The sequence below is a fragment of the Schistocerca cancellata genome, chromosome 3 (assembly GCF_023864275.1).
Source record: "Schistocerca cancellata isolate TAMUIC-IGC-003103 chromosome 3, iqSchCanc2.1, whole genome shotgun sequence".
NCBI lineage: Eukaryota > Metazoa > Arthropoda > Insecta > Orthoptera > Acrididae > Schistocerca > Schistocerca cancellata.
This window is the reverse complement of record NC_064628.1, coordinates 264,050,629-264,067,814: the sequence shown is the minus strand read 5'-3', so window position 1 is coordinate 264,067,814 and position 17,186 is coordinate 264,050,629. Positions and strand designations below refer to the sequence as shown.

Sequence of the window (17,186 nt, the reverse complement as noted above, 5' to 3'; positions counted from 1 at the left end):
CACCGCGCTACCGGCAGTCGTGGCCGAGTGGTTAAGGCGTCTGACTCGAAATCAGATTCCCCCTGGGAGCGTAGGTTCGAATCCTACCGGCTGCGTGCGGTTTTGCGTAAAGAGGAGCAAACATTTTCGCACACATGTGACATGCTTGGGCGAATGCGGGTGCAAACCAGTGACGCCTTTCTCAACAAGACGAAAATTTCCGTTTTAAGAATACTGAGTTTTCGCGACGACCGCTGCTTACTGTGGCTATCGGTTCACCTCGCGCTGACGCTGGGACTGCAGAAAGCCGTCGCTCATATCGTGAGTACACAGATGTGCTCGAAAGTGTTGGACAGAGCGAACATTTCATTTTCTTTTAAGAATCGCAATTTCAATCATTCGAGTGCGGCAAAAGCAGTGGTGCAGCGTTTCTTTTCTTAAGATCTCGCAGCTGCTTGGAGGTATGTCCATCGTTTTAAGACGACAGAAAACTAGCGTCAGCGGTGCGTCAGTGGGAAGTCGGTGAAGTCGCCATTGGAGCCATAAGCCAGTAATTACGACATGCGAATCGCTCGCACACCACGCAGCTGTACGATAATGCTCGTGCGTGGGCCCGCATAGCTGAGTCGGTAGAGCGTTAGGTTTTCAACAAAAGGGTCCTGGGTTCAAGTCCCTGTCTAGGCGAAATTAATACACTTTCTTAACGGCTAATGGAAACCCTACAGGAAAGAGCGAGGCCACGCCGTCTTCTGCCATCAGATTGCTTCTAAAGATGGCTGTTTCACTTGTCGGGAGTCGCTTCCGCCACCGGCAGTCGTGGCCGAGTGGTTAAGGCGTCTGACTTGAAATCAGATTCCCTCTGGGAGCGTAGGTTCGAGTCCTGCCGACTGCGCAAATTTTCTCGCTCTCAAAAGGCGGACGTTCAGCTGCATCCTAGCAGTTGCGTCACTACTAAACACGTGGGTCAGCAGCAATGTGCAGTGTTATTTGATCCAGGGCGCAGCGTTACAGTCGCGCCCAGAAGCCGCAGCTCATCTCCTCGTCTCACAGCCGTCCACCAGGTGTTAGTACAAGTGGTGCCTCACTGGGCAGTGCAGATGTGTCCATTTCAGCTTGCAGACGATGACCTGTAGCAATTTATGAGCTATCGCAAGTTGAATGTTTTACCGTGTGTATCTGCTAGATACTGCCTCTCATATGGTGGAGAGGCTCACTCCTTCTTGTGTCTCGTTCTCTGCACACGAGTTGCCCCTGGCTTCGATATAGCACGGGTTTTCTAGCGTCAGCGTGGCGTCACGTCAAGTCAGCGAAGTCAATATTACACGAATCGAGTCGACATGTTTGCTTGTTACGATGACGGAAGCAGAAGAAATGTGTGTGGAACTTCACTGCATCGGCTGCTCGCCTTTCAGCGTCCCTGTGTCTTATCAGACGAAGGTGACTGTGAAATTGGCAACGAGGCAGAGGTTAACGAACACATGCAAATGTCAACTTTCAACGTCGGCCGAAATAGCTCAGTTGGGAGAGCGTTAGACTGAAGATCTAAAGGTCCCTGGTTCGATCCCGGGTTTCGGCAGGTATTCGTTTTGATGCGACGCCAACGGAATTACCCTGCGTTTGTGATAATGCAACTACCGCTGGCAACAAAAATGACTCTCTCCTGTAGCTGTTGTGGTTGCCTAGTGCATGCCATAAGAGGAACTCACTAGACAACTAACTCCCTTAGAAGCAAAAGAATTAAAAATATCCTACCGACTGCATTCCTTTTTCTGTGTCCGGAGGTGAAGAACGTCTCCAACGGAACCGTGAAATGAGCGAAAACGTGGAAAACATTGCATTCGAAATGCTTGTGAATTTTCCAATTGCCCAGTGATTGTCGACAAAACACGTAAATTCTCTGCTCCAACGTATGAGACGTAACAACTGGTGCAATTTGTTGTTGCATCGTGTGCCAGCAGTCTTCGATAGTGTGTTACGAGCTTAGCGCGATAAGTTTGTAGACAGCATTTAGGCGACGTTTTATTAGTAACGGCCCCATGCAGCGATTGCACAACAGTAAAGGACATGAGTCAATGTATAGTTGTGCATCGTGTGAGGTTTTGCAGGCTCGTGTGAGCCCGGATAGCTCAGTCGGTAGAGCATTAGGCTTTTAACCTAAGGGTCCAGGGTTCAAGTCCCTGTCCGGGCGGAAATTTTAATACTGTGGTAGCGATTCGTCTGGTAGCGGTGGAAACGCTACGGAAAATAATGCAGCTACGCCGTTCCCTGACACCACAGTGCTTGAAACGTTAGCAGTTGCATGTGTCGGGAGAGCACCGCGCTACCGGCAGTCGTGGCCGAGTGGTTAAGGCGTCTGACTCGAAATCAGATTCCCCCTGGGAGCGTAGGTTCGAATCCTACCGGCTGCGTGCGGTTTTGCGTAAAGAGGAGCAAACATTTTCGCACACATGTGACATGCTTGGGCGAATGCGGGTGCAAACCAGTGACGCCTTTCTCAACAAGACGAAAATTTCCGTTTTAAGAATACTGAGTTTTCGCGACGACCGCTGCTTACTGTGGCTATCGGTTCACCTCGCGCTGACGCTGGGACTGCAGAAAGCCGTCGCTCATATCGTGAGTACACAGATGTGCTCGAAAGTGTTGGACAGAGCGAACATTTCATTTTCTTTTAAGAATCGCAATTTCAATCATTCGAGTGCGGCAAAAGCAGTGGTGCAGCGTTTCTTTTCTTAAGATCTCGCAGCTGCTTGGAGGTATGTCCATCGTTTTAAGACGACAGAAAACTAGCGTCAGCGGTGCGTCAGTGGGAAGTCGGTGAAGTCGCCATTGGAGCCATAAGCCAGTAATTACGACATGCGAATCGCTCGCACACCACGCAGCTGTACGATAATGCTCGTGCGTGGGCCCGCATAGCTGAGTCGGTAGAGCGTTAGGTTTTCAACAAAAGGGTCCTGGGTTCAAGTCCCTGTCTAGGCGAAATTAATACACTTTCTTAACGGCTAATGGAAACCCTACAGGAAAGAGCGAGGCCACGCCGTCTTCTGCCATCAGATTGCTTCTAAAGATGGCTGTTTCACTTGTCGGGAGTCGCTTCCGCCACCGGCAGTCGTGGCCGAGTGGTTAAGGCGTCTGACTTGAAATCAGATTCCCTCTGGGAGCGTAGGTTCGAGTCCTGCCGACTGCGCAAATTTTCTCGCTCTCAAAAGGCGGACGTTCAGCTGCATCCTAGCAGTTGCGTCACTACTAAACACGTGGGTCAGCAGCAATGTGCAGTGTTATTTGATCCAGGGCGCAGCGTTACAGTCGCGCCCAGAAGCCGCAGCTCATCTCCTCGTCTCACAGCCGTCCACCAGGTGTTAGTACAAGTGGTGCCTCACTGGGCAGTGCAGATGTGTCCATTTCAGCTTGCAGACGATGACCTGTAGCAATTTATGAGCTATCGCAAGTTGAATGTTTTACCGTGTGTATCTGCTAGATACTGCCTCTCATATGGTGGAGAGGCTCACTCCTTCTTGTGTCTCGTTCTCTGCACACGAGTTGCCCCTGGCTTCGATATAGCACGGGTTTTCTAGCGTCAGCGTGGCGTCACGTCAAGTCAGCGAAGTCAATATTACACGAATCGAGTCGACATGTTTGCTTGTTACGATGACGGAAGCAGAAGAAATGTGTGTGGAACTTCACTGCATCGGCTGCTCGCCTTTCAGCGTCCCTGTGTCTTATCAGACGAAGGTGACTGTGAAATTGGCAACGAGGCAGAGGTTAACGAACACATGCAAATGTCAACTTTCAACGTCGGCCGAAATAGCTCAGTTGGGAGAGCGTTAGACTGAAGATCTAAAGGTCCCTGGTTCGATCCCGGGTTTCGGCAGGTATTCGTTTTGATGCGACGCCAACGGAATTACCCTGCGTTTGTGATAATGCAACTACCGCTGGCAACAAAAATGACCCTCTCCTGTAGCTGTTGTGGTTGCCTAGTGCATGCCATAAGAGGAACTCACTAGACAACTAACTCCCTTAGAAGCAAAAGAATTAAAAATATCCTACCGACTGCATTCCTTTTTCTGTGTCCGGAGGTGAAGAACGTCTCCAACGGAACCGTGAAATGAGCGAAAACGTGGAAAACATTGCATTCGAAATGCTTGTGAATTTTCCAATTGCCCAGTGATTGTCGACAAAACACGTAAATTCTCTGCTCCAACGTATGAGACGTAACAACTGGTGCAATTTGTTGTTGCATCGTGTGCCAGCAGTCTTCGATAGTGTGTTACGAGCTTAGCGCGATAAGTTTGTAGACAGCATTTAGGCGACGTTTTATTAGTAACGGCCCCATGCAGCGATTGCACAACAGTAAAGGACATGAGTCAATGTATAGTTGTGCATCGTGTGAGGTTTTGCAGGCTCGTGTGAGCCCGGATAGCTCAGTCGGTAGAGCATTAGGCTTTTAACCTAAGGGTCCAGGGTTCAAGTCCCTGTCCGGGCGGAAATTTTAATACTGTGGTAGCGATTCGTCTGGTAGCGGTGGAAACGCTACGGAAAATAATGCAGCTACGCCGTTCCCTGACACCACAGTGCTTGAAACGGTAGCAGTTGCATGTGTCGGGAGAGCACCGCGCTACCGGCAGTCGTGGCCGAGTGGTTAAGGCGTCTGACTCGAAATCAGATTCCCCCTGGGAGCGTAGGTTCGAATCCTACCGGCTGCGTGCGGTTTTGCGTAAAGAGGAGCAAACATTTTCGCACACATGTGACATGCTTGGGCGAATGCGGGTGCAAACCAGTGACGCCTTTCTCAACAAGACGAAAATTTCCGTTTTAAGAATACTGAGTTTTCGCGACGACCGCTGCTTACTGTGGCTATCGGTTCACCTCGCGCTGACGCTGGGACTGCAGAAAGCCGTCGCTCATATCGTGAGTACACAGATGTGCTCGAAAGTGTTGGACAGAGCGAACATTTCATTTTCTTTTAAGAATCGCAATTTCAATCATTCGAGTGCGGCAAAAGCAGTGGTGCAGCGTTTCTTTTCTTAAGATCTCGCAGCTGCTTGGAGGTATGTCCATCGTTTTAAGACGACAGAAAACTAGCGTCAGCGGTGCGTCAGTGGGAAGTCGGTGAAGTCGCCATTGGAGCCATAAGCCAGTAATTACGACATGCGAATCGCTCGCACACCACGCAGCTGTACGATAATGCTCGTGCGTGGGCCCGCATAGCTGAGTCGGTAGAGCGTTAGGTTTTCAACAAAAGGGTCCTGGGTTCAAGTCCCTGTCTAGGCGAAATTAATACACTTTCTTAACGGCTAATGGAAACCCTACAGGAAAGAGCGAGGCCACGCCGTCTTCTGCCATCAGATTGCTTCTAAAGATGGCTGTTTCACTTGTCGGGAGTCGCTTCCGCCACCGGCAGTCGTGGCCGAGTGGTTAAGGCGTCTGACTTGAAATCAGATTCCCTCTGGGAGCGTAGGTTCGAGTCCTGCCGACTGCGCAAATTTTCTCGCTCTCAAAAGGCGGACGTTCAGCTGCATCCTAGCAGTTGCGTCACTACTAAACACGTGGGTCAGCAGCAATGTGCAGTGTTATTTGATCCAGGGCGCAGCGTTACAGTCGCGCCCAGAAGCCGCAGCTCATCTCCTCGTCTCACAGCCGTCCACCAGGTGTTAGTACAAGTGGTGCCTCACTGGGCAGTGCAGATGTGTCCATTTCAGCTTGCAGACGATGACCTGTAGCAATTTATGAGCTATCGCAAGTTGAATGTTTTACCGTGTGTATCTGCTAGATACTGCCTCTCATATGGTGGAGAGGCTCACTCCTTCTTGTGTCTCGTTCTCTGCACACGAGTTGCCCCTGGCTTCGATATAGCACGGGTTTTCTAGCGTCAGCGTGGCGTCACGTCAAGTCAGCGAAGTCAATATTACACGAATCGAGTCGACATGTTTGCTTGTTACGATGACGGAAGCAGAAGAAATGTGTGTGGAACTTCACTGCATCGGCTGCTCGCCTTTCAGCGTCCCTGTGTCTTATCAGACGAAGGTGACTGTGAAATTGGCAACGAGGCAGAGGTTAACGAACACATGCAAATGTCAACTTTCAACGTCGGCCGAAATAGCTCAGTTGGGAGAGCGTTAGACTGAAGATCTAAAGGTCCCTGGTTCGATCCCGGGTTTCGGCAGGTATTCGTTTTGATGCGACGCCAACGGAATTACCCTGCGTTTGTGATAATGCAACTACCGCTGGCAACAAAAATGACCCTCTCCTGTAGCTGTTGTGGTTGCCTAGTGCATGCCATAAGAGGAACTCACTAGACAACTAACTCCCTTAGAAGCAAAAGAATTAAAAATATCCTACCGACTGCATTCCTTTTTCTGTGTCCGGAGGTGAAGAACGTCTCCAACGGAACCGTGAAATGAGCGAAAACGTGGAAAACATTGCATTCGAAATGCTTGTGAATTTTCCAATTGCCCAGTGATTGTCGACAAAACACGTAAATTCTCTGCTCCAACGTATGAGACGTAACAACTGGTGCAATTTGTTGTTGCATCGTGTGCCAGCAGTCTTCGATAGTGTGTTACGAGCTTAGCGCGATAAGTTTGTAGACAGCATTTAGGCGACGTTTTATTAGTAACGGCCCCATGCAGCGATTGCACAACAGTAAAGGACATGAGTCAATGTATAGTTGTGCATCGTGTGAGGTTTTGCAGGCTCGTGTGAGCCCGGATAGCTCAGTCGGTAGAGCATTAGGCTTTTAACCTAAGGGTCCAGGGTTCAAGTCCCTGTCCGGGCGGAAATTTTAATACTGTGGTAGCGATTCGTCTGGTAGCGGTGGAAACGCTACGGAAAATAATGCAGCTACGCCGTTCCCTGACACCACAGTGCTTGAAACGGTAGCAGTTGCATGTGTCGGGAGAGCACCGCGCTACCGGCAGTCGTGGCCGAGTGGTTAAGGCGTCTGACTCGAAATCAGATTCCCCCTGGGAGCGTAGGTTCGAATCCTACCGGCTGCGTGCGGTTTTGCGTAAAGAGGAGCAAACATTTTCGCACACATGTGACATGCTTGGGCGAATGCGGGTGCAAACCAGTGACGCCTTTCTCAACAAGACGAAAATTTCCGTTTTAAGAATACTGAGTTTTCGCGACGACCGCTGCTTACTGTGGCTATCGGTTCACCTCGCGCTGACGCTGGGACTGCAGAAAGCCGTCGCTCATATCGTGAGTACACAGATGTGCTCGAAAGTGTTGGACAGAGCGAACATTTCATTTTCTTTTAAGAATCGCAATTTCAATCATTCGAGTGCGGCAAAAGCAGTGGTGCAGCGTTTCTTTTCTTAAGATCTCGCAGCTGCTTGGAGGTATGTCCATCGTTTTAAGACGACAGAAAACTAGCGTCAGCGGTGCGTCAGTGGGAAGTCGGTGAAGTCGCCATTGGAGCCATAAGCCAGTAATTACGACATGCGAATCGCTCGCACACCACGCAGCTGTACGATAATGCTCGTGCGTGGGCCCGCATAGCTGAGTCGGTAGAGCGTTAGGTTTTCAACAAAAGGGTCCTGGGTTCAAGTCCCTGTCTAGGCGAAATTAATACACTTTCTTAACGGCTAATGGAAACCCTACAGGAAAGAGCGAGGCCACGCCGTCTTCTGCCATCAGATTGCTTCTAAAGATGGCTGTTTCACTTGTCGGGAGTCGCTTCCGCCACCGGCAGTCGTGGCCGAGTGGTTAAGGCGTCTGACTTGAAATCAGATTCCCTCTGGGAGCGTAGGTTCGAGTCCTGCCGACTGCGCAAATTTTCTCGCTCTCAAAAGGCGGACGTTCAGCTGCATCCTAGCAGTTGCGTCACTACTAAACACGTGGGTCAGCAGCAATGTGCAGTGTTATTTGATCCAGGGCGCAGCGTTACAGTCGCGCCCAGAAGCCGCAGCTCATCTCCTCGTCTCACAGCCGTCCACCAGGTGTTAGTACAAGTGGTGCCTCACTGGGCAGTGCAGATGTGTCCATTTCAGCTTGCAGACGATGACCTGTAGCAATTTATGAGCTATCGCAAGTTGAATGTTTTACCGTGTGTATCTGCTAGATACTGCCTCTCATATGGTGGAGAGGCTCACTCCTTCTTGTGTCTCGTTCTCTGCACACGAGTTGCCCCTGGCTTCGATATAGCACGGGTTTTCTAGCGTCAGCGTGGCGTCACGTCAAGTCAGCGAAGTCAATATTACACGAATCGAGTCGACATGTTTGCTTGTTACGATGACGGAAGCAGAAGAAATGTGTGTGGAACTTCACTGCATCGGCTGCTCGCCTTTCAGCGTCCCTGTGTCTTATCAGACGAAGGTGACTGTGAAATTGGCAACGAGGCAGAGGTTAACGAACACATGCAAATGTCAACTTTCAACGTCGGCCGAAATAGCTCAGTTGGGAGAGCGTTAGACTGAAGATCTAAAGGTCCCTGGTTCGATCCCGGGTTTCGGCAGGTATTCGTTTTGATGCGACGCCAACGGAATTACCCTGCGTTTGTGATAATGCAACTACCGCTGGCAACAAAAATGACCCTCTCCTGTAGCTGTTGTGGTTGCCTAGTGCATGCCATAAGAGGAACTCACTAGACAACTAACTCCCTTAGAAGCAAAAGAATTAAAAATATCCTACCGACTGCATTCCTTTTTCTGTGTCCGGAGGTGAAGAACGTCTCCAACGGAACCGTGAAATGAGCGAAAACGTGGAAAACATTGCATTCGAAATGCTTGTGAATTTTCCAATTGCCCAGTGATTGTCGACAAAACACGTAAATTCTCTGCTCCAACGTATGAGACGTAACAACTGGTGCAATTTGTTGTTGCATCGTGTGCCAGCAGTCTTCGATAGTGTGTTACGAGCTTAGCGCGATAAGTTTGTAGACAGCATTTAGGCGACGTTTTATTAGTAACGGCCCCATGCAGCGATTGCACAACAGTAAAGGACATGAGTCAATGTATAGTTGTGCATCGTGTGAGGTTTTGCAGGCTCGTGTGAGCCCGGATAGCTCAGTCGGTAGAGCATTAGGCTTTTAACCTAAGGGTCCAGGGTTCAAGTCCCTGTCCGGGCGGAAATTTTAATACTGTGGTAGCGATTCGTCTGGTAGCGGTGGAAACGCTACGGAAAATAATGCAGCTACGCCGTTCCCTGACACCACAGTGCTTGAAACGTTAGCAGTTGCATGTGTCGGGAGAGCACCGCGCTACCGGCAGTCGTGGCCGAGTGGTTAAGGCGTCTGACTCGAAATCAGATTCCCCCTGGGAGCGTAGGTTCGAATCCTACCGGCTGCGTGCGGTTTTGCGTAAAGAGGAGCAAACATTTTCGCACACATGTGACATGCTTGGGCGAATGCGGGTGCAAACCAGTGACGCCTTTCTCAACAAGACGAAAATTTCCGTTTTAAGAATACTGAGTTTTCGCGACGACCGCTGCTTACTGTGGCTATCGGTTCACCTCGCGCTGACGCTGGGACTGCAGAAAGCCGTCGCTCATATCGTGAGTACACAGATGTGCTCGAAAGTGTTGGACAGAGCGAACATTTCATTTTCTTTTAAGAATCGCAATTTCAATCATTCGAGTGCGGCAAAAGCAGTGGTGCAGCGTTTCTTTTCTTAAGATCTCGCAGCTGCTTGGAGGTATGTCCATCGTTTTAAGACGACAGAAAACTAGCGTCAGCGGTGCGTCAGTGGGAAGTCGGTGAAGTCGCCATTGGAGCCATAAGCCAGTAATTACGACATGCGAATCGCTCGCACTCCACGCAGCTGTACGATAATGCTCGTGCGTGGGCCCGCATAGCTGAGTCGGTAGAGCGTTAGGTTTTCAACAAAAGGGTCCTGGGTTCAAGTCCCTGTCTAGGCGAAATTAATACACTTTCTTAACGGCTAATGGAAACCCTACAGGAAAGAGCGAGGCCACGCCGTCTTCTGCCATCAGATTGCTTCTAAAGATGGCTGTTTCACTTGTCGGGAGTCGCTTCCGCCACCGGCAGTCGTGGCCGAGTGGTTAAGGCGTCTGACTTGAAATCAGATTCCCTCTGGGAGCGTAGGTTCGAGTCCTGCCGACTGCGCAAATTTTCTCGCTCTCAAAAGGCGGACGTTCAGCTGCATCCTAGCAGTTGCGTCACTACTAAACACGTGGGTCAGCAGCAATGTGCAGTGTTATTTGATCCAGGGCGCAGCGTTACAGTCGCGCCCAGAAGCCGCAGCTCATCTCCTCGTCTCACAGCCGTCCACCAGGTGTTAGTACAAGTGGTGCCTCACTGGGCAGTGCAGATGTGTCCATTTCAGCTTGCAGACGATGACCTGTAGCAATTTATGAGCTATCGCAAGTTGAATGTTTTACCGTGTGTATCTGCTAGATACTGCCTCTCATATGGTGGAGAGGCTCACTCCTTCTTGTGTCTCGTTCTCTGCACACGAGTTGCCCCTGGCTTCGATATAGCACGGGTTTTCTAGCGTCAGCGTGGCGTCACGTCAAGTCAGCGAAGTCAATATTACACGAATCGAGTCGACATGTTTGCTTGTTACGATGACGGAAGCAGAAGAAATGTGTGTGGAACTTCACTGCATCGGCTGCTCGCCTTTCAGCGTCCCTGTGTCTTATCAGACGAAGGTGACTGTGAAATTGGCAACGAGGCAGAGGTTAACGAACACATGCAAATGTCAACTTTCAACGTCGGCCGAAATAGCTCAGTTGGGAGAGCGTTAGACTGAAGATCTAAAGGTCCCTGGTTCGATCCCGGGTTTCGGCAGGTATTCGTTTTGATGCGACGCCAACGGAATTACCCTGCGTTTGTGATAATGCAACTACCGCTGGCAACAAAAATGACCCTCTCCTGTAGCTGTTGTGGTTGCCTAGTGCATGCCATAAGAGGAACTCACTAGACAACTAACTCCCTTAGAAGCAAAAGAATTAAAAATATCCTACCGACTGCATTCCTTTTTCTGTGTCCGGAGGTGAAGAACGTCTCCAACGGAACCGTGAAATGAGCGAAAACGTGGAAAACATTGCATTCGAAATGCTTGTGAATTTTCCAATTGCCCAGTGATTGTCGACAAAACACGTAAATTCTCTGCTCCAACGTATGAGACGTAACAACTGGTGCAATTTGTTGTTGCATCGTGTGCCAGCAGTCTTCGATAGTGTGTTACGAGCTTAGCGCGATAAGTTTGTAGACAGCATTTAGGCGACGTTTTATTAGTAACGGCCCCATGCAGCGATTGCACAACAGTAAAGGACATGAGTCAATGTATAGTTGTGCATCGTGTGAGGTTTTGCAGGCTCGTGTGAGCCCGGATAGCTCAGTCGGTAGAGCATTAGGCTTTTAACCTAAGGGTCCAGGGTTCAAGTCCCTGTCCGGGCGGAAATTTTAATACTGTGGTAGCGATTCGTCTGGTAGCGGTGGAAACGCTACGGAAAATAATGCAGCTACGCCGTTCCCTGACACCACAGTGCTTGAAACGTTAGCAGTTGCATGTGTCGGGAGAGCACCGCGCTACCGGCAGTCGTGGCCGAGTGGTTAAGGCGTCTGACTCGAAATCAGATTCCCCCTGGGAGCGTAGGTTCGAATCCTACCGGCTGCGTGCGGTTTTGCGTAAAGAGGAGCAAACATTTTCGCACACATGTGACATGCTTGGGCGAATGCGGGTGCAAACCAGTGACGCCTTTCTCAACAAGACGAAAATTTCCGTTTTAAGAATACTGAGTTTTCGCGACGACCGCTGCTTACTGTGGCTATCGGTTCACCTCGCGCTGACGCTGGGACTGCAGAAAGCCGTCGCTCATATCGTGAGTACACAGATGTGCTCGAAAGTGTTGGACAGAGCGAACATTTCATTTTCTTTTAAGAATCGCAATTTCAATCATTCGAGTGCGGCAAAAGCAGTGGTGCAGCGTTTCTTTTCTTAAGATCTCGCAGCTGCTTGGAGGTATGTCCATCGTTTTAAGACGACAGAAAACTAGCGTCAGCGGTGCGTCAGTGGGAAGTCGGTGAAGTCGCCATTGGAGCCATAAGCCAGTAATTACGACATGCGAATCGCTCGCACACCACGCAGCTGTACGATAATGCTCGTGCGTGGGCCCGCATAGCTGAGTCGGTAGAGCGTTAGGTTTTCAACAAAAGGGTCCTGGGTTCAAGTCCCTGTCTAGGCGAAATTAATACACTTTCTTAACGGCTAATGGAAACCCTACAGGAAAGAGCGAGGCCACGCCGTCTTCTGCCATCAGATTGCTTCTAAAGATGGCTGTTTCACTTGTCGGGAGTCGCTTCCGCCACCGGCAGTCGTGGCCGAGTGGTTAAGGCGTCTGACTTGAAATCAGATTCCCTCTGGGAGCGTAGGTTCGAGTCCTGCCGACTGCGCAAATTTTCTCGCTCTCAAAAGGCGGACGTTCAGCTGCATCCTAGCAGTTGCGTCACTACTAAACACGTGGGTCAGCAGCAATGTGCAGTGTTATTTGATCCAGGGCGCAGCGTTACAGTCGCGCCCAGAAGCCGCAGCTCATCTCCTCGTCTCACAGCCGTCCACCAGGTGTTAGTACAAGTGGTGCCTCACTGGGCAGTGCAGATGTGTCCATTTCAGCTTGCAGACGATGACCTGTAGCAATTTATGAGCTATCGCAAGTTGAATGTTTTACCGTGTGTATCTGCTAGATACTGCCTCTCATATGGTGGAGAGGCTCACTCCTTCTTGTGTCTCGTTCTCTGCACACGAGTTGCCCCTGGCTTCGATATAGCACGGGTTTTCTAGCGTCAGCGTGGCGTCACGTCAAGTCAGCGAAGTCAATATTACACGAATCGAGTCGACATGTTTGCTTGTTACGATGACGGAAGCAGAAGAAATGTGTGTGGAACTTCACTGCATCGGCTGCTCGCCTTTCAGCGTCCCTGTGTCTTATCAGACGAAGGTGACTGTGAAATTGGCAACGAGGCAGAGGTTAACGAACACATGCAAATGTCAACTTTCAACGTCGGCCGAAATAGCTCAGTTGGGAGAGCGTTAGACTGAAGATCTAAAGGTCCCTGGTTCGATCCCGGGTTTCGGCAGGTATTCGTTTTGATGCGACGCCAACGGAATTACCCTGCGTTTGTGATAATGCAACTACCGCTGGCAACAAAAATGACCCTCTCCTGTAGCTGTTGTGGTTGCCTAGTGCATGCCATAAGAGGAACTCACTAGACAACTAACTCCCTTAGAAGCAAAAGAATTAAAAATATCCTACCGACTGCATTCCTTTTTCTGTGTCCGGAGGTGAAGAACGTCTCCAACGGAACCGTGAAATGAGCGAAAACGTGGAAAACATTGCATTCGAAATGCTTGTGAATTTTCCAATTGCCCAGTGATTGTCGACAAAACACGTAAATTCTCTGCTCCAACGTATGAGACGTAACAACTGGTGCAATTTGTTGTTGCATCGTGTGCCAGCAGTCTTCGATAGTGTGTTACGAGCTTAGCGCGATAAGTTTGTAGACAGCATTTAGGCGACGTTTTATTAGTAACGGCCCCATGCAGCGATTGCACAACAGTAAAGGACATGAGTCAATGTATAGTTGTGCATCGTGTGAGGTTTTGCAGGCTCGTGCGAGCCCGGATAGCTCAGTCGGTAGAGCATTAGGCTTTTAACCTAAGGGTCCAGGGTTCAAGTCCCTGTCCGGGCGGAAATTTTAATACTGTGGTAGCGATTCGTCTGGTAGCGGTGGAAACGCTACGGAAAATAATGCAGCTACGCCGTTCCCTGACACCACAGTGCTTGAAACGTTAGCAGTTGCATGTGTCGGGAGAGCACCGCGCTACCGGCAGTCGTGGCCGAGTGGTTAAGGCGTCTGACTCGAAATCAGATTCCCCCTGGGAGCGTAGGTTCGAATCCTACCGGCTGCGTGCGGTTTTGCGTAAAGAGGAGCAAACATTTTCGCACACATGTGACATGCTTGGGCGAATGCGGGTGCAAACCAGTGACGCCTTTCTCAACAAGACGAAAATTTCCGTTTTAAGAATACTGAGTTTTCGCGACGACCGCTGCTTACTGTGGCTATCGGTTCACCTCGCGCTGACGCTGGGACTGCAGAAAGCCGTCGCTCATATCGTGAGTACACAGATGTGCTCGAAAGTGTTGGACAGAGCGAACATTTCATTTTCTTTTAAGAATCGCAATTTCAATCATTCGAGTGCGGCAAAAGCAGTGGTGCAGCGTTTCTTTTCTTAAGATCTCGCAGCTGCTTGGAGGTATGTCCATCGTTTTAAGACGACAGAAAACTAGCGTCAGCGGTGCGTCAGTGGGAAGTCGGTGAAGTCGCCATTGGAGCCATAAGCCAGTAATTACGACATGCGAATCGCTCGCACACCACGCAGCTGTACGATAATGCTCGTGCGTGGGCCCGCATAGCTGAGTCGGTAGAGCGTTAGGTTTTCAACAAAAGGGTCCTGGGTTCAAGTCCCTGTCTAGGCGAAATTAATACACTTTCTTAACGGCTAATGGAAACCCTACAGGAAAGAGCGAGGCCACGCCGTCTTCTGCCATCAGATTGCTTCTAAAGATGGCTGTTTCACTTGTCGGGAGTCGCTTCCGCCACCGGCAGTCGTGGCCGAGTGGTTAAGGCGTCTGACTTGAAATCAGATTCCCTCTGGGAGCGTAGGTTCGAGTCCTGCCGACTGCGCAAATTTTCTCGCTCTCAAAAGGCGGACGTTCAGCTGCATCCTAGCAGTTGCGTCACTACTAAACACGTGGGTCAGCAGCAATGTGCAGTGTTATTTGATCCAGGGCGCAGCGTTACAGTCGCGCCCAGAAGCCGCAGCTCATCTCCTCGTCTCACAGCCGTCCACCAGGTGTTAGTACAAGTGGTGCCTCACTGGGCAGTGCAGATGTGTCCATTTCAGCTTGCAGACGATGACCTGTAGCAATTTATGAGCTATCGCAAGTTGAATGTTTTACCGTGTGTATCTGCTAGATACTGCCTCTCATATGGTGGAGAGGCTCACTCCTTCTTGTGTCTCGTTCTCTGCACACGAGTTGCCCCTGGCTTCGATATAGCACGGGTTTTCTAGCGTCAGCGTGGCGTCACGTCAAGTCAGCGAAGTCAATATTACACGAATCGAGTCGACATGTTTGCTTGTTACGATGACGGAAGCAGAAGAAATGTGTGTGGAACTTCACTGCATCGGCTGCTCGCCTTTCAGCGTCCCTGTGTCTTATCAGACGAAGGTGACTGTGAAATTGGCAACGAGGCAGAGGTTAACGAACACATGCAAATGTCAACTTTCAACGTCGGCCGAAATAGCTCAGTTGGGAGAGCGTTAGACTGAAGATCTAAAGGTCCCTGGTTCGATCCCGGGTTTCGGCAGGTATTCGTTTTGATGCGACGCCAACGGAATTACCCTGCGTTTGTGATAATGCAACTACCGCTGGCAACAAAAATGACTCTCTCCTGTAGCTGTTGTGGTTGCCTAGTGCATGCCATAAGAGGAACTCACTAGACAACTAACTCCCTTAGAAGCAAAAGAATTAAAAATATCCTACCGACTGCATTCCTTTTTCTGTGTCCGGAGGTGAAGAACGTCTCCAACGGAACCGTGAAATGAGCGAAAACGTGGAAAACATTGCATTCGAAATGCTTGTGAATTTTCCAATTGCCCAGTGATTGTCGACAAAACACGTAAATTCTCTGCTCCAACGTATGAGACGTAACAACTGGTGCAATTTGTTGTTGCATCGTGTGCCAGCAGTCTTCGATAGTGTGTTACGAGCTTAGCGCGATAAGTTTGTAGACAGCATTTAGGCGACGTTTTATTAGTAACGGCCCCATGCAGCGATTGCACAACAGTAAAGGACATGAGTCAATGTATAGTTGTGCATCGTGTGAGGTTTTGCAGGCTCGTGTGAGCCCGGATAGCTCAGTCGGTAGAGCATTAGGCTTTTAACCTAAGGGTCCAGGGTTCAAGTCCCTGTCCGGGCGGAAATTTTAATACTGTGGTAGCGATTCGTCTGGTAGCGGTGGAAACGCTACGGAAAATAATGCAGCTACGCCGTTCCCTGACACCACAGTGCTTGAAACGGTAGCAGTTGCATGTGTCGGGAGAGCACCGCGCTACCGGCAGTCGTGGCCGAGTGGTTAAGGCGTCTGACTCGAAATCAGATTCCCCCTGGGAGCGTAGGTTCGAATCCTACCGGCTGCGTGCGGTTTTGCGTAAAGAGGAGCAAACATTTTCGCACACATGTGACATGCTTGGGCGAATGCGGGTGCAAACCAGTGACGCCTTTCTCAACAAGACGAAAATTTCCGTTTTAAGAATACTGAGTTTTCGCGACGACCGCTGCTTACTGTGGCTATCGGTTCACCTCGCGCTGACGCTGGGACTGCAGAAAGCCGTCGCTCATATCGTGAGTACACAGATGTGCTCGAAAGTGTTGGACAGAGCGAACATTTCATTTTCTTTTAAGAATCGCAATTTCAATCATTCGAGTGCGGCAAAAGCAGTGGTGCAGCGTTTCTTTTCTTAAGATCTCGCAGCTGCTTGGAGGTATGTCCATCGTTTTAAGACGACAGAAAACTAGCGTCAGCGGTGCGTCAGTGGGAAGTCGGTGAAGTCGCCATTGGAGCCATAAGCCAGTAATTACGACATGCAAATCGCTCGCACACCACGCAGCTGTACGATAATGCTCGTGCGTGGGCCCGCATAGCTGAGTCGGTAGAGCGTTAGGTTTTCAACCAAAGGGTCCTGGGTTCAAGTCCCTGTCTAGGCGAAATTAATACACTTTCTTAACGGCTAATGGAAACCCTACAGGAAAGAGCGAGGCCACGCCGTCTTCTGCCATCAGATTGCTTCTAAAGATGGCTGTTTCACTTGTCGGGAGTCGCTTCCGCCACCGGCAGTCGTGGCCGAGTGGTTAAGGCCTCTGACTTGAAATCAGATTCCCTCTGGGAGCGTAGGTTCGAGTCCTGCCGACTGCGCAAATTTTCTCGCTCTCAAAAGGCGGACGTTCACCTGCATCCTAGCAGTTGCGTCACTACTAAACACGTGGGTCAGCAGCAATGTGCAGTGTTATTTGATCCAGGGCGCAGCGTTACAGTCGCGCCCAGAAGCCGCAGCTCATCTCCTCGTCTCACAGCCGTTCACCAGGTGTTAGTACAAGTGGTGCCTCACTGGGCAGTGCAGATGTGTCCATTTCAGCTTGCAGACGATGACCTGTAGCAATTTATGAGCTATCGCAAGTTGAATGTT

At 50.1% G+C, this 17,186-nt stretch overlaps 30 non-coding genes across 30 annotated transcripts; all 30 read left to right on the top strand.

The window, feature by feature from the left end:
* The first annotated feature begins 13 nt into the window (after window positions 1-13).
* Window positions 14-95, top strand: Trnas-cga (transfer RNA serine (anticodon CGA)). Its single transcript has one exon. It is a non-coding gene; the product is annotated as a tRNA-Ser (tRNA).
* Window positions 96-789: 694 nt separating this feature from the next.
* On the top strand, window positions 790-871 carry Trnas-uga (transfer RNA serine (anticodon UGA)). Its single transcript has one exon. It is a non-coding gene; the product is annotated as a tRNA-Ser (tRNA).
* Window positions 872-1,482: 611 nt separating this feature from the next.
* Trnaf-gaa (transfer RNA phenylalanine (anticodon GAA)) lies at window positions 1,483-1,555 on the top strand. The gene has a single exon. It is a non-coding gene; the product is annotated as a tRNA-Phe (tRNA).
* A 539-nt stretch (window positions 1,556-2,094) lies between these two features.
* Window positions 2,095-2,167, top strand: Trnak-uuu (transfer RNA lysine (anticodon UUU)). Its single transcript has one exon. It is a non-coding gene; the product is annotated as a tRNA-Lys (tRNA).
* Window positions 2,168-2,305: 138 nt separating this feature from the next.
* On the top strand, window positions 2,306-2,387 carry Trnas-cga (transfer RNA serine (anticodon CGA)). Its single transcript has one exon. It is a non-coding gene; the product is annotated as a tRNA-Ser (tRNA).
* Window positions 2,388-3,081: 694 nt separating this feature from the next.
* On the top strand, window positions 3,082-3,163 carry Trnas-uga (transfer RNA serine (anticodon UGA)). The gene has a single exon. It is a non-coding gene; the product is annotated as a tRNA-Ser (tRNA).
* Window positions 3,164-3,774: 611 nt separating this feature from the next.
* Window positions 3,775-3,847, top strand: Trnaf-gaa (transfer RNA phenylalanine (anticodon GAA)). The gene has a single exon. It is a non-coding gene; the product is annotated as a tRNA-Phe (tRNA).
* Window positions 3,848-4,386: 539 nt separating this feature from the next.
* On the top strand, window positions 4,387-4,459 carry Trnak-uuu (transfer RNA lysine (anticodon UUU)). Its single transcript has one exon. It is a non-coding gene; the product is annotated as a tRNA-Lys (tRNA).
* A 138-nt stretch (window positions 4,460-4,597) lies between these two features.
* Trnas-cga (transfer RNA serine (anticodon CGA)) lies at window positions 4,598-4,679 on the top strand. Its single transcript has one exon. It is a non-coding gene; the product is annotated as a tRNA-Ser (tRNA).
* Window positions 4,680-5,373: 694 nt separating this feature from the next.
* On the top strand, window positions 5,374-5,455 carry Trnas-uga (transfer RNA serine (anticodon UGA)). The gene has a single exon. It is a non-coding gene; the product is annotated as a tRNA-Ser (tRNA).
* A 611-nt stretch (window positions 5,456-6,066) lies between these two features.
* Trnaf-gaa (transfer RNA phenylalanine (anticodon GAA)) lies at window positions 6,067-6,139 on the top strand. The gene has a single exon. It is a non-coding gene; the product is annotated as a tRNA-Phe (tRNA).
* A 539-nt stretch (window positions 6,140-6,678) lies between these two features.
* On the top strand, window positions 6,679-6,751 carry Trnak-uuu (transfer RNA lysine (anticodon UUU)). The gene has a single exon. It is a non-coding gene; the product is annotated as a tRNA-Lys (tRNA).
* Window positions 6,752-6,889: 138 nt separating this feature from the next.
* On the top strand, window positions 6,890-6,971 carry Trnas-cga (transfer RNA serine (anticodon CGA)). Its single transcript has one exon. It is a non-coding gene; the product is annotated as a tRNA-Ser (tRNA).
* Window positions 6,972-7,665: 694 nt separating this feature from the next.
* Window positions 7,666-7,747, top strand: Trnas-uga (transfer RNA serine (anticodon UGA)). Its single transcript has one exon. It is a non-coding gene; the product is annotated as a tRNA-Ser (tRNA).
* A 611-nt stretch (window positions 7,748-8,358) lies between these two features.
* Trnaf-gaa (transfer RNA phenylalanine (anticodon GAA)) lies at window positions 8,359-8,431 on the top strand. The gene has a single exon. It is a non-coding gene; the product is annotated as a tRNA-Phe (tRNA).
* A 539-nt stretch (window positions 8,432-8,970) lies between these two features.
* Trnak-uuu (transfer RNA lysine (anticodon UUU)) lies at window positions 8,971-9,043 on the top strand. Its single transcript has one exon. It is a non-coding gene; the product is annotated as a tRNA-Lys (tRNA).
* A 138-nt stretch (window positions 9,044-9,181) lies between these two features.
* On the top strand, window positions 9,182-9,263 carry Trnas-cga (transfer RNA serine (anticodon CGA)). The gene has a single exon. It is a non-coding gene; the product is annotated as a tRNA-Ser (tRNA).
* Window positions 9,264-9,957: 694 nt separating this feature from the next.
* Window positions 9,958-10,039, top strand: Trnas-uga (transfer RNA serine (anticodon UGA)). Its single transcript has one exon. It is a non-coding gene; the product is annotated as a tRNA-Ser (tRNA).
* A 611-nt stretch (window positions 10,040-10,650) lies between these two features.
* Window positions 10,651-10,723, top strand: Trnaf-gaa (transfer RNA phenylalanine (anticodon GAA)). The gene has a single exon. It is a non-coding gene; the product is annotated as a tRNA-Phe (tRNA).
* Window positions 10,724-11,262: 539 nt separating this feature from the next.
* Window positions 11,263-11,335, top strand: Trnak-uuu (transfer RNA lysine (anticodon UUU)). Its single transcript has one exon. It is a non-coding gene; the product is annotated as a tRNA-Lys (tRNA).
* A 138-nt stretch (window positions 11,336-11,473) lies between these two features.
* Window positions 11,474-11,555, top strand: Trnas-cga (transfer RNA serine (anticodon CGA)). The gene has a single exon. It is a non-coding gene; the product is annotated as a tRNA-Ser (tRNA).
* Window positions 11,556-12,249: 694 nt separating this feature from the next.
* Window positions 12,250-12,331, top strand: Trnas-uga (transfer RNA serine (anticodon UGA)). The gene has a single exon. It is a non-coding gene; the product is annotated as a tRNA-Ser (tRNA).
* A 611-nt stretch (window positions 12,332-12,942) lies between these two features.
* Trnaf-gaa (transfer RNA phenylalanine (anticodon GAA)) lies at window positions 12,943-13,015 on the top strand. The gene has a single exon. It is a non-coding gene; the product is annotated as a tRNA-Phe (tRNA).
* Window positions 13,016-13,554: 539 nt separating this feature from the next.
* On the top strand, window positions 13,555-13,627 carry Trnak-uuu (transfer RNA lysine (anticodon UUU)). Its single transcript has one exon. It is a non-coding gene; the product is annotated as a tRNA-Lys (tRNA).
* Window positions 13,628-13,765: 138 nt separating this feature from the next.
* Window positions 13,766-13,847, top strand: Trnas-cga (transfer RNA serine (anticodon CGA)). The gene has a single exon. It is a non-coding gene; the product is annotated as a tRNA-Ser (tRNA).
* Window positions 13,848-14,541: 694 nt separating this feature from the next.
* Window positions 14,542-14,623, top strand: Trnas-uga (transfer RNA serine (anticodon UGA)). Its single transcript has one exon. It is a non-coding gene; the product is annotated as a tRNA-Ser (tRNA).
* A 611-nt stretch (window positions 14,624-15,234) lies between these two features.
* Trnaf-gaa (transfer RNA phenylalanine (anticodon GAA)) lies at window positions 15,235-15,307 on the top strand. The gene has a single exon. It is a non-coding gene; the product is annotated as a tRNA-Phe (tRNA).
* A 539-nt stretch (window positions 15,308-15,846) lies between these two features.
* Trnak-uuu (transfer RNA lysine (anticodon UUU)) lies at window positions 15,847-15,919 on the top strand. The gene has a single exon. It is a non-coding gene; the product is annotated as a tRNA-Lys (tRNA).
* Window positions 15,920-16,057: 138 nt separating this feature from the next.
* On the top strand, window positions 16,058-16,139 carry Trnas-cga (transfer RNA serine (anticodon CGA)). The gene has a single exon. It is a non-coding gene; the product is annotated as a tRNA-Ser (tRNA).
* A 694-nt stretch (window positions 16,140-16,833) lies between these two features.
* Trnas-uga (transfer RNA serine (anticodon UGA)) lies at window positions 16,834-16,915 on the top strand. Its single transcript has one exon. It is a non-coding gene; the product is annotated as a tRNA-Ser (tRNA).
* The last annotated feature ends 271 nt before the right edge of the window (window positions 16,916-17,186 follow it).